Raw genomic sequence first — 14886 nt, forward strand, 5'->3', positions numbered from 1 at the left:
ATGAATCGCACATTACTTGAGAAAGCTAGGCGTTTGCTTTCCAATGCCAATCTTGGCAAATAGTTATGGGTAGATGTAGTGGCCATGGCGTGTTACTTGTACAATAGATCACCAGTTCCAGCGATAGACTACAAGACACCTTATGAGGTGTGGACAGGGAAACCAGCTGATTATGATACTTTGCGCGTGTTTGGATCTAGTGCTTACTACCACATGAAGGATATTAAGCTTGATTCTAAAGCTAAGAAAGCTATATTCTTGGGCTATACAAAGGGAGGAAAGGGATACAGATTGTGGTGTCCTAAGAACCACAAGTTCCTGGTCAGCAGCGAGGTTACCTTTGATGAGACTTCGGTGCTACATTTTAGCAAGCCGGAGAAGGCTAGAGATAGTGGTGATTTTATAGAATCTCAAGTGGTTGAGATGGAAGCATCAGAGGATGCTATATAGAGTGAGGTTCTTATTGAAAGAACTATTCAACAAGAAGTAGAGCTACAACAACTTGAGTAGCAAGCTTTGGCTAGATCAAAGCAAAAGAGAAGTGTGAAACAAGTTACGAAGTATGGGCATGATAAGCCAATGAAGCATTATGGTCGACCGGACTCAGTTGCCTACACACTGAATATCAAGTGTGATGAACCAAACGACTTCAAAGAAGTTGTTAAAGATGGTCATTGCAAAGATTGGTTGGTGGATATGCAGGAAATGGTGGAGGCTCGTGACAAGTTTTATACTTGGGAATTTGTTTCATTGCTTAAGGGCAAGAGGGCTTTGGGTTGTAGAAGGTTCTCTATGGAGTTGAGTTCCAACATCGGTTGGAGGTACTCCACTTCTTGCATTGTTGCCTAATGCCTTTCATAGGCATGGCCTATTGTGGGAATTATTGCTCTTTGTGAGCATGACTCTCTGTGAAGATAGTCCTTTGTGGGCAAGACTCTTTGTGGGTATGGCTCTTTGTGGGCAAAGTACTTCGGGGCAATTGACGGCGAGTTTGAGATGTGGTTTGAAGACTAGTGATTCTTGGTGGATCTTGTGTTCGGCTCAATTTTATGTGTTAAAATCTTTCCGAGGTGGAGAATGTTGTTTTGGTACTGTTCGTTAGAAGAGAAGAAGGGGCGCACACGCCCTCCAATGCCTTTCCTAAGGCGTGCACGCCCCCTAGCATAAGAAAAGAATTTTTTTTTTCTCTCTTTTCGCGAAGCGAAGGTACTGGAAGTTGGTCAAGAAGAAGGGGAGCACGTGCCCTAGCCTCTACACACCAAGTTCCGATTTTTCTCCAGTAAATCGAGATTGTGTTTTTACACTGAAATTTCGGCCCATTATAAAAAGAAGAGTTTGGGTATTGACCAAACTAACTTTTTCTTTGTGAGATAGTTGAATCTAACTTTTTCCTTTGTGAGAAAGTTGAGAGAACTTAACCTAGAACAAAAGAGAGATTTGAGAGAGAACATTCTTTGTGAGTGTTAGTGAGAAATCATTCTTAGTGATTGAAGTGAGAGCTCCTTTTGTAATTCTCTATCTTGTTCATCTAGTAAATCATTAATCTTGCCGTATGGACGTAGGCACATTGTCGAACCACCTTAAATCCTTGTGTTGTGGTATGTGCACTTTACTTGTTGATATGATGCTTGTTTGTTGATATTGTTGTTGGGTTGTTGCTTGAGGTATTTGTTGGAACCTTTGTCGATCTTGTGTGAAAGATCGCATCTTTGTGGGTGATTTAGTTGTTGTTGTCAGCTTTTGCGTTTGTGCATAACAGAGAGAAAAGAGTGGAACGAACCTGTTAAAGAGATGAAGTGATTTCTTCCTCCTCGAGAAAGTTGCAGGTCAATGGTTTTCTCTTGAAGGAGAGACGAAGGTGGGTTGGAGAGATGGTATTGGGCTTTTTTCTTTTTTGTTGCGTGGCAAATCCATGTGTTATTTTGGCGTGGCAAAATTTGCTTAACTCCCTGATAAAATGTAAAATGATAGTTTTACCTACGAATAAGTGTTTAAACTCAAATGTAAGTAAAACTTAGACTATTTTCGTGCTTATATATCAAAGATTCTACTCTCATTATCAATGCAATATGTTTAGAGTAGAGAATTCGTTCCACTCCTAGTTCGTTTAGATGTGAAGTTTCCTAGTTCGTGTAAGCTAACAAAGTCGTGAGAGTAATGGAATTGAAATTGACTACGATGGTGAATCAACTAATCAAGATGCGATAAATAAAATGACGACAATTCAATACCAAATTGACAATATGAGAATGAATTAGGGGAATTTGATTCCACTTTGATTCGACTTAATAAACTAACGAAGAATTGTCATAATCCGAATTGCAATGTTTTCGCATAACAATTGGGTTTTTCTAATCCCTAATTGTTCATGGTAATCTCTACCAACTAACAATCAGCATGTGAAACAATCAAACCCATTCTCATGGAGAACTAATTACTTTCTAGAATGGAATAGATTACTACAACCATTTCTATGCTAATCCAATCAAGTTTCATCAAGGCTTCCTCAAACCCCTCTAATGGAGGTTTTAGCCTTGAATCATTAAGCTATCATTTCTAACACAAGAACAACAAGAACAAGTCATTATTGAATAAGTATTAAACTTTATTAATCTAATTGAATAATAGTATAATGATTCAAAAATGAATTAAAACTGAATTTAAAACTAAGATTATGAATAATGAATTATCAATTTAAGACAAACTAAATCTACGAACTAATTTATTGATAATTCACTAGATAACTTGAAATTAACTAAGTAATTGATTCTACAAACTAATTTCTTGTTCTAAAAACTAATTGTATGAAAAATAACTAGATAGCTTAAGAGCTAAGTCTTAGTCTCTTGATATAGAAGAGGCTAGATCCACAATTTCGTGCATGGGCTGAGGAGCCATGTTTTGGGCCAGAAAATCGAGCCAAAAACCTCATTACTTCAGTCCACAAAGGGGTTTTCAGCTGGAAATGACTTCAACAGTCTTTTTGTCCACTTTTACTCCTGTGATTGGGTCAAGGCTTGGACCATTATAAATCTCATTCTGAGCCGGTCCTTTTGACATATGGTAGGCCCAATTCCGAGGTCTGACTCCAAAGATACGACGCTTCGTGTTAACGACTTTTTGCGCTATTTCTGCCTGCGTTGACTTTGACTTTTCAGCTTTGACCGGGCTTTAAAAAGGCTTTTTCTCCTTGAATCTTGGCCTTTAAACATAGAACTTCTTAGCAACCAACCTTTGCTCCTTTATCTCGCAAAAGGGACGCATTTCTGCACATATTCGACTCCAATGCCTGAAATACATAAGAACACGATAATAGTACTAACTTTTACTTATTAATCACATAATTGGTTTAAAAGTAATATTGTTAAGGGGTTAAAACTACTGTTTTGGGCTCTTATCAAACCACCCCCAAACAGCATTTTGCTTGTCCTCAAGCAAATATGAGAAATTAGAATAAGTGACCAAAAATAGAGTTCTAACTAATCTCGTTTCGCCGAGTGCGATTGCATTGACCATATGCAACAACGCCTTAAACCACTAGGGAATTTTCTAGTGGACGAGTTATAGCCTCGTGAGAGTTTTCCAGTGAAGGTACTCACAAACTTCATCTATACTACAACCACTAAGAATCATTACGCAATCATTTCCGATTAAATATAAACTAAACATAATATAAAGAATTGAATTTACTAATCTAAATTAAACAATAATTAAAATCTAATTAATAACTAAGAATTGAATAACAAGTAATAAATGAAATCAGATCTAACAGAAATGTAAATGACAAGAATCGAAATTAACAAACTAGCTATTTTATTAATCAAACTAATTAAGAGTAATGATTCTAAGAGTTTAATCTAAAACAAGAATTGGATTTGAAACTAAACTTAATTAAAACAATTAAATCTAGATCTAGAAGCTATTCTAATGGCTACTTTCTATTTTAAGCTACTTTCTATCTACCATTCTCTACCATTAACAAAGAGTTAAGCTTTGGTTTTTATACTTTCAGATCCAAAAATCGTGCATGGGCTTGGAGCCATGTTTTGGGCCAGAGAATCAGGCCCAAAACCTAATTCTTTCAGTCCAAAAAGGCCTCTTCAGCTGCAGTTGGCTTCAACAGACTTTTCGTCCACTTCTGCTCCTCTGATTGGATCAAGGCTTAAACCATTGGAAAGCTATTTCCGAGCCGGTCGTTTTGACATAAGATAGACCCCATTCTGAAGTCTGAGTCCAAAGATACGGCCTTTGGAAGTTCTGACTTGTGTCTTTGTTTTTCGCCCACTCGACTTTTCAGCTTTTGACCGGGCTTTAGAAAGGCTTTGTCTTCTTGAAACTTGGTCTTTAATCATGGAACTCCTTAGTAACCGACCTTTGCTCCTTTATCTCGCTAAAGTGGCATATTTCTGCACATAATGGACTTTGAAGCCTGAAATGTATAAAAATACGTAATCAGTGTTAACTCTTAATTATTATTCACATAATTGGTCTAATAGTATGATTGTTCTGGGGTTAAAACTACAGTTTTGGGCTCTTATCAAACCACCCCCAGACAAAGATTTTGCTTGTCCTCAAGCAAAGATGAGAAATTAGAATAAGTGACAAAAATGGAGTTCTATCTACTCTCGTTTACTTGAGTCGCGATTGCATTGACCATATCTGACAAGGCGCTTAAACCACTAGGAATTCCCTAGTGGGCGAGTTATAACCTCATGAGAGTTTTCCAAAGAAAGGTACTCACAAACTTCATCTATACTACAACGACTAAGAAATAAAACTATTGTTTCCTTATTCATGCCCTAAATTAACTATACCTCTCACTAGCAATGCATATAGAGTAATCAAGTCGAAACCTAAACTAATATATACATAATAATCAATCATCTACAATAAACATATATACAATGAGTAATACTATGAAATGCCTAGCGGTCCGTTTAAAAACTTCGGAATAAGCGTCCTTAAGTAGGTTCTCACAATAATAGTCAAGATCTGACACTCGATTTTTCCACTCAAGTTCCATTACTCCGATTAATGCGGTGGGCACACTTTACCTTACAATCTCAATGACAACAAGGAAGCGAGTCGATCAAACACATCTGCCACTTACTATCACACTAACCTATTCCTAATTGAGCTAGAGGTCTTTATTAGGTGTTCGCGGGGATTAGGAGATGGTTTAAGAAGGAAAGAAATGGATATTCAAAAAGGACAAGTCCGAGATAATAGAGTTTTCATATTATGTAACTTAGAAAAACCTTGTTATTTTCTTTTTGCTTCTATACTTTGTTTCCATCCTTAGCCATATTTTTTCTTTTTCTTTGGTTTTGACTCCCTTTTTATTCTATTTTTGGAGTTTTTTTTTTTTTCTATTTTTTTTTTTTTCTCTATTTTTTTTCTTTCTTTTCCTTGGATGGAAACTTCTTTTCTTTTAAAGCAACTAACTAATTTTTGTTTACACGGTTTTCTCTTCTTCTTTCTTCACTCATTCTATTCTCAAACTTATTCTAGATTGGGTAAGTTGAATTTTTTATTTTGTTTTGTTTTTGTAATGGGTAAAGGAATTGTGGTTTATGAAAGGCTAAAGAAAGGCTTCGAGGGGACTAATTAGCGGAAAATAATTCATAGGTTTGAATTTTTGGCTATATCGATCCAAAAAGGGCCTAAATTCTCACTTAGGATATGGCATAGTGATCAAGCAAGTGGACGTGTGATTTCTCTATCCGGATTTTACTTCTCCCTTGTGTCATTTCTCAAATATTTCACTCATATAAGGCTTTAGGCTATATTCTCACAGGATTTGTAGAATAAGTATATTAGCCTAGATTTCAGAAACTTACTGTCAATACAGACATAGCTACTCATGCAATATATTTACAAAAAGATGCAAAGATTATTATCTACATATTAACCTAAATTTCTAAAAACTATTCTAAATGCAAAAGCTAACGTGAAACTTCTAGATTATTAAGAGCATAGAGAAAGAAAACAATACCAATATTCCTAAGTGTATAACATAAACTTTTTATTTATATTTTTTAAATTTTTGTTTGTTTTTTTAGAAAACAAGTGCATATTGTACATATCTATATCCTAACAGATGCCTTAAATTACGCGTGTTTCTATACCACCCCCAAACAAAAAGCATGCTTTGTCCTCAAAATATTGAAATAAAAAGGGCAGAAAAATATCATGGAAACGCGTGAAATTTTAGAACATCTGCAAAACAAAGTTAAAACATACTAATATAGATAAATAAAAACAGACGCAACTCTATATGAGTTCCACCCGTTATAGGGTAACAAAAAGGTAAATTGCTTGGGACATAAGCAGACACGAACAAAAATAAAAACTTACCTCATATCTAGCATTTAGGCGTTGTCAACCTCTTCTATAAAGAAATGAGGTTCCTTCGCATCCTGCCACACCATGATGATTTGCCAGGCTTCACTCCATTTATCATCTACAATCGCTAACCTGTTTAGCACCACTTGGTCGGATGGGGTGTAGGGGGCAACCCAATGAGGTTGTAGCCTCCACCCCAGCCAAGTCATTGCAAGAGAAAGAACGAATAATGAAGTTGGTGGGTCGAACAATGTCGACCCAACCCAATCTGTGGAACGGGCACAAAAAGCGGGAAAGAAACATAGCATGATACGACAAACTAAAATAGGCATAAGAAGATACTTATGCCTCATACTCTGGGCTCGTGCTAAACTAGACATTAATGTCTTGGGAAGGTCATAAAGCAGATGTCCCTCAGCTAGAGCAAGGAAAACATTGCAAGTGGTGTCATTCGTAGAAGAAAAACGCCACTCCCCTAATATGTTTAGCATGATAAAGAACATCACCATGCCCACGTTAAGGGACAAGCTACCAAGGGCTACGTTATATGTCCCTTGGTCCTCTACACAGAAAATTCCGGCCCTATAAGTCTCATGCAAAAGTTCATAGTTGTAGGTAGAGAAATTATCAACTACATAGCCCCACGAGTCTTGAATCTCAGCAGGCATAGGAAGCTCAACAACAAAAGCCAACAAGAACTTAGTTATGTCCATGGTTTCGTCATCAATGGTGATGGAGAATACGTGTTCTCCATTCATCCGATAAAATAATTTACAATGTTCATAAAAATACGCTGTAAGTGCAGGAGAGTAAATTTCATCGGAACTTACCATTAAAGACTGCCATCCTACTTGTATTATCACTTCGCGAAACCAAGATCCGTACGTGTCGCTCGAGAACAAATTTTCGAAAGATTGCTCCGGTATGAGTGTAGGAGAGTTCATCATCATAAATACACTCTAGAAGTGATGCAAACAACCTTGGAAAAACTCACAAAAAATCAGAAATTTAAGTGGTTGCGAAGGGCAAGGTGTGGGGTGCGCTTAGAATTGGCCTGTATAGGGCGCGGGGTGCGCTCCTGTCTTGGTCGAGGTCTAGGCACTACAGTGCAGGGTGTGCTCGGATTTTGCCTATTAAGGGCGCAGGGGGCGCTCTTGACTTGATCGAGTTCCAGAGGCTTCAACGCAGGGTGCGCCTCAATTTTGTCTAACAAGGGCGCAGGGCGCGCTCTTGCCTTGCTCGAGTTCCAGGGGCTCAAGTGCAGGGTGCGCTCGGATTTAGCCTATATAGGGCAGGGGGTGCGCTCCGTATAACTTGAATGCTCTGCAGTGAAAAACTAAGAGAAAAGTGAGGAGTGAAGGGTGAGAGTGCAAGGTGAGAGGTGTGGGTTGTGAGTGTAGAGTGAATCAAGTATTTATAGGGTTTTAGTTTCTAAAACGAATATCCACAAGTTGCCAAAATTTTTAAAGCAATTGCCGGAAACAAAATATTCTCAAACCAAAATAGAAACAAGTTAGGTGTATATTCCAAATACGAACCAATAGCTTTTTGGTTGAATTCAAAATAGCAACTTCCTAATTCTATTCATTGAAATTCCATCACCACAACGATATATGATCTTAGCCACACCAATATCGGCAACATTCCCAACAACTCATATTTCCACGATTTGCAAATTTTAACTTCTAAAACGGTGGATATGATAAAATCAATGCAAAACATAATAATACCACCCCCAAACAATTCGGGAAGGTGGGATTCATGGAAAAATCATCGCATGCTTGGACAAAAACCAAATTAAATTAAAAATTCAACTAACGATCAAATATTCGAAAACGATTACATAATACAAATCTAATTAATAAACTAAACAACTCGAAATAAAATTCTACGAAAACAGGGAATTTCCTAAATCCAAAACAACTACACTACTCGCCATGAGAGGAAGATGGTCCAGTGTCGTCAGTCCTGCATCGACGACGCTTATGCCTGTCAGATTCGTCAAAAATAGGACTCTGACCCCGTGGCAAGCTTCTTAGGACTTCGTCTTGGAACCGCTGCTGTCCCTCCATAAATTCCCTCATCTCAACCCAACGCTCATCCTCGGTCTTCTGCAGGTTCACATTTTCATCATGAATGGCAACCTGCCTATTCTGCAGGTCTTCACAAATATGGTTCAGGGAACGTAAACCACGATGCAGCACTAACATGCGTTCCATATCCAAATTACACCTCTCCAAGGCATTGGCATCAAAATATGTCGTGTCCTCCTCCTCATCATCCGAATTAACCTCTTCCACAACCCTATCTCCAGGCAATCACCACATTTTCTGAACACATTACATATAAGCAATTGCATTTGCATGCAATTTCAACATAGTCCGCTCAGTTCTTGGTTTCTCACCAAAAGACAAGATTATCTTCGTAATTAAAACAGAAAGGGTGTGGTACTCACTCCAACTCCTTTAATCATAGTTAACAAGAAGTCAATGATACAAAAATCATACCTCTGTTGCTGTAATACCCAGAGTATGTGTAGACAGTTTAGACTGATGTCACTGAACTTCTCTTTCCCAATGACATTCTTACCAACCCATCAACTCTGACCCGGTGGTTGGTCCTCGAGACGATTTGTCGACGCCTTGAATGCGATTTTAGGTTGTACTGTCCCTCCAAAACAGTCTCTCTCATCAACACCTCTACCCCCCCATACTGGGATTCCTGCACGGTGGCTACAAGCTGGCGTTCTGGCATAATGCCCAGAACGTGAGTCAACATCGAAGCACACACTTCTTTCTTCGCACCATTTACCTTCACAAAAATCTTCCTCCCCTCAATTTCCCGCTTCTTGTAAAAATTCAAAACCAAATCCTCATGGTAAAAATCATTATTCATATACCACAACCATTGCCAATTCCTACGTTTCATCTTGTCATATTAAAACGGTGCAAAATGTTCTGGGAGGATTTTGCTTTTTTGGCCCATTGATATAAAAAATCGAAAATGGGTTTAGGGTAAGGTGGAGGAGAGGTGTTGAAACAATAAATCAAACTTTGGTTTGAGTGGTGGTTTGATTTGGGCAAAAATTTGATTTTTTTTTTGTCGAACTGTTGGAGAGAGAAGTGAACTGGAGGGGCGAAATTTGGTGTGGGTGGGTTGATTTGAGTGGAGAAGAATCGGTGGTGGTTTAATTCGGTGGTGGTTTTTGGTTTTTTTTTTCCTTAGGGTTTGGTTCGTTAATGGAAGCTGATGGCGTGAGGAAGAAGAAGAACGCGATGCGTTCTTGGGTTTTACTGTGGACTTAGGCCCAAGCCCAAACAATTTTGGAAATACCCATTTTGTCCCTATGCATGCAAAATTAAAATTAAAATTCTCGACTCGTTACCGGTCTGATTTTTGCGAATGAGATATGAAAACGATTAGGAGAGAATTTCCAATCCAATGATTCATAAAACACTCTATTCTAACCGTGGTTGACATATAAAAGGTGGAAATACCTCGAAGTGCGTGAATGACGTAGCGAATAAATGAAATCTAAATTCATAATGTCAACCCGAATCAAATTACGAATAAGCAACAAAAATGGAAAGTTGAGCAATCAATGATGGAAAGACCAACACCCCACCCCCAAACAAATTTTATAGAATAGAGTTTAGAAAATTTGTTTTAAACGTGAGTTTTTTAAAGTCAGATTTCCGAGACTTCCTAGATTACTATTTTTATGGTTTTGATATTTTTTACTTTTTATGAATGATGATTTAATATAAGGGAAAACAATAAAGCAGTAAAGACATAAATCACTCTATAGATAAACATGACTCAAAAATCGAGAAAACATGCGAGAGTGGAAATCATGAATTACGTTAAACGTGGACTTAAAATCTGGTACTTGTAGCCACACACTCCAATAGGAGGGCCCGGTTACCTGAATGGTGCACTCACCAAAATATAAGATTGGAATGGAGTACACCGAAGAATAAAATGAGTCTTTTATAGTCAGATACTCAAGACTTTATCTAAAACATATGTATATAATGAATATCCAGTTTACCATATATCAACAATCGAAATAGTTGTGGATCGTTCCATAAATAATGATCACAGAAAACACACCCAAACACAATCAAGCACAATGATTTCCCATGACGTGGCGTAACAGAATTAGAGTGAATGCAGATAGACCTAGAACCTAACCTAGCATGCAAAGTCTTCTTTTTCCTCCAACGAAAGGGTGGCCAAGTGAATGATTGTGAGAAAATTGATGGTTGTGGAAGATATGGTGGATATGAATGAATTTTAGAAGTAAGAAATAGAGAAAATGAGAGAGTGGGTTTGTCACAAAATTCATTGGTAGAATGGGTTGGTATTATCACACATCTGAAAATGAAGGTCTCAGGTGGCACTTTAGGTAGTAGTTTTTTACTAGGAGAATGTAGAAAATCATGAAGTATAGTAGAAACAAGAGGGTCAAGTGAAAACTCAAGGTTCCTTTGAAAAGGTGGAGGGCAGAGAACATTGATGGAAGGTGAATGAGTGACAGGATAATGTGCGGTGGGTGAATGGTGTTCAGCTAGAGCTCTCAGGTCTATATCATCAAAAGTTTTTAGATATGCAAGACATTCTTCAATAGGTGAGTTAGAAGAATCATTGGGATAATGTGTGAAAAATTCTTCTTCTGTTATGGCGTCAATGTTTGAACTTCCGAAGGAAAGAAATTGGTCTGATTATCAGGAAACGTATTGTCGAAATAATCTTGAGCTAAGCTCTCGATCATGCTAACTTCTCCATCCGAAGTCGTATCTGGGAACTGTTTCGTCATTTTAAATACATTTACCTCCACAAAAAGATGGCCAAAAGACAAGGACATCGAACCATCGCGGTAATTTATAAGTGCTTTGGCAGTTGCCAAGAAAGGGTGCCCTAAAATGATAGGAATAGAGTTGTTAGCGACTTCTGTATCGAGGATAACAAAATCAGCAGGATAGTAGAAATCCTGAACCTTTACTAGCATGTTTTCAACAACACCCTTAGGATAATTAATAGACCGATCAGCTAATTACAACGTCATTTTAGTAGGTTGCATTTCTTGTAGACCTATTTGTTTATAGAGATAATAAGAGAGTAAGTTAACACTCACCCCCAGGTCTAATAGTGTGGTCGTCGTGTGGGAATCTCCTAAGGTGTATTGTATAGTAGGACGACCAGTAGGGTCCTTGTACTTAACGATTCCATTATGTTCGGTTAAAGCTGGAAACTATTCAATTAAAAAGGCGTCTTTAGGAATATTTGTTTTATGCCTAGTAGTGCACAACTCTTTAAGCAACTTAGCATGGTGAGGTAACTTTTTAATCGCTTCAAGAAAGGGTAGGTTTATCATTAGATTTTTGAAAACTTCCCTAATCTCATCGTAATTTGTATTCTTGGTTAACATGGCTAATCTCTGGGGAAATGGTGGTTTCTCTCTATATTTAGCATATGGATCAACAGGATGTCTAACCTTGGCTTTTTGTTTCTTAAGTTGTGGTTTAACTGGTACATCTACAGGGGTAGGATCTTCAGTTACTACTTCGGTATCTAGTACAATATCCGGTGTAGGGACTACTGGTGGGGTAACTACAGGCATAATTACGGCGTTATCAACCACTCTGCCAGAATGGAGAGTGGTGATGACATTTAGCTCACCTACCTACGTTTCCATTTTCATTACTAGTATTACCGTTTACCTCAAAGGCTGTGTTTGGTGTTTTAGGGTTAGGTATCGCTTGACCTATAAACACACCTTTTGGTTGTACTTTCTCGTGTTAACTGTTGTAAGGAAAGTTGGATAGACTGTAAAATCTGTTATTGGGTTTGCATAAAAGCGTCTAAATGATCCGGTTGTGGATGTGTAGTTGTTATAGGTGGTGTGACAAGAACTATCTCACGTTGATTATTAACAGGTGTGTTATGATAGTTATGATTAACCAGAACGATACCTCTATTAGCATTATAATTATTATTGTTATAATTATTATAATCCCTTGTCCTTGTCCTTGTCGTGGTGGAGCTTGGTTGTAATTGTTTGCTGGCCTAACATTTTGATTATTATACCCTGGAGGTGTAACTTGTTGATTATTTCTCCAACTGAAGTTGGGATTTTGTCTCCAAGGGGCGTTAGGAATAGGATAGCTATTAATGGAGCAGACATTATCTAGTTGTGTTGTTGTTCATAGGCGAGAGGACAATAAGAGTTGGGATGCTCTAGACTCAAACAGAAATTACATGGAATAGAGTTGACATTCATGACGGGGGTAGGCTTTTGTTGAATAGAAATAACTTCTACCTTTTTAGTGAGAGATTCAATTAAAGTTTTAATCTCAGGATTGGGTTTAATCTCAAGCATATCGGCAGCCTTAACTGTTGAAGAAGAACTAGCAGAGCGGGGGATATCGTCACTACCCCCCCTCCCCCCCAGTTATTATTACGCTTTGTTTGATATTCTAAAAACCTATAAGCCATTGAGGCTCCTTTACTGAGGAAACTACCCCCATTTATTATATCAATGACCTCTTTATGGTAGTGTAATAGTCCCTTGAGAAAGGCACAAACTAACGTGTCTTTCGCAAGGTTATGATATGGACACTCTATAAGAAGATCAGTGAAATGATTCCAAGCCTTTGAAAAGGATTCATGAGGATTCTGGCGGAAAAAATGAATCTTGGAAAGCATTTCACATGTCTTCAATGGTGGGTAAAAATGTTACATAAACAATTGAACAAGTTTGGCCCAAGAGTCTACAGAATTAGGCGCTTGGGCAGTTAACCAAGACGCCGCCTTATCGGCTAGGGTGAAAGGAAACACCCTCAGTTTAATTTGTTCCGCACCTACTATAGGATGATGGAATGTGGTAAGAACTTGTTCAATCCTATGCATATGCTAATAAGGTTTTTCATGGTCTAACCCATGAAAAACTGGTAACAAATTAAATATATTAGGGGGGATTCGGAAATCCCCCACTGGGTCTGCAAGAACGATGCAAGATTTTGGGCTATCGTTCAGGGCTTTGTAAAAGTCAGAGAGAGGAGACTCTCTTTCTTCAGCCATTATTTCAGGTATAGTGTGTGGTATACTAGATAGGTGTGTGTGTTAACGTTCATGATAGATTACGTTAGTCGTTTTTTCTCTACCTGACCTTAATCTCATGTAAGGCTAACTCCAATATTAAAGAAACACGACAACAGTCAAAACAACCCTGATATGCTAGTATAAATCCTCTAATAGGAGATGTGAGGAGTGGAAGAAAGAAGTACCTGAATGCCTCCTTACTTCGCTTATGAATAGTGTCTTGTATATGCGAGCTCAGTGTATTTAACAAGTTAGAAACACTGAATAACTTGAAGAAATGGAAATTTGGACTAACCTGTGAAAATAGGGCTGTTCAGAAGAGGGCGCGTGGTGCGCTCAGATTTTGCCTTTCAAGGGCGCGGGTCGCGCTCTTGCCTGACTCGAAGTCCTGGCACTTCAGTGTGGGGTGCGCTTTGAATTTGCCTTGGAAGGGTGCAGGGTGCACTCTTGCCTTGGACGATGTCCAGGCACTTCAGCGCGGGGTGCGCTCTGAATTTACCTTGGATGGGCGTAGGGCGCGCTCGTGCCTTGGACGCTGTCCATGCACTTTAGCGTGTGTGCGCTCTGAAAATAGGCTAATGAGGTGCGGGGCGCGCTCATTGTATTTCTACAAAAAAAAAATCAGTTCTGAAGCAAACAACCACAGTTAGAACCAAACAAGGGTGGGTGGGTTTAATGGGACTTTGGTAGGATTAACACTACTAAGGGAAATATAACTAAACACAACTAAGATGGCAGCGACGCCATTTGATAAACTGTAAAATGATAGTTTTACCTACGAATAAGTGTTTAAACTCAAATGTAAGTAAAACTAAGACTATTTTTGTGCTTATATATCAAAGATTCTACTGTCGTTATTAATGCAATATGTTTAGAGTAGAGAATTCGTTCCACTCCTAGCTCGTTTAGATGTGAAGTTTCCTAGTTCGTGTAAGCTAACAAAGTCGTGAGAGTAATGGAATTGAAATTGACTACGATGGTAAATCAACTAATCAAGATGCGATAAATGAAATGACGGCAATTCAATACCAAATTGACAATATGAGAATGAATTAGGGGAATTTTATTCCACCTTGATTCGACTTAATAAACTAACGAAGAATTATGGTAATCCGAATTGCAATATTTTCACATAACAATTGGGTCTTTCTAATCCCTAATTGTTCATGGTAATCTCTACCAATTAACAATCAACATGTGAAGCAATCAAACCCATTCTCATGGAGAACTAATTACTTTCTAGAATGGAATAGATTACTACAACCACTTCTACGTTAATCCAATCAAGTTTCATCAAGGCTTCCTCAAACCCCTCTAATGGAGGTTTTAGTCTTGAATCATTAAGCTATCATTTCTAACACAAGAACAACAAGAACAAGTCATTATTGAATAAGTATTAAACTTTATTAATCTAATTGAATAATAGTATAATGATTC

Source organism: Coptis chinensis, chromosome 6 (assembly GCF_015680905.1).
Source record: "Coptis chinensis isolate HL-2020 chromosome 6, ASM1568090v1, whole genome shotgun sequence".
NCBI classification, from domain to species: domain Eukaryota; kingdom Viridiplantae; phylum Streptophyta; class Magnoliopsida; order Ranunculales; family Ranunculaceae; genus Coptis; species Coptis chinensis.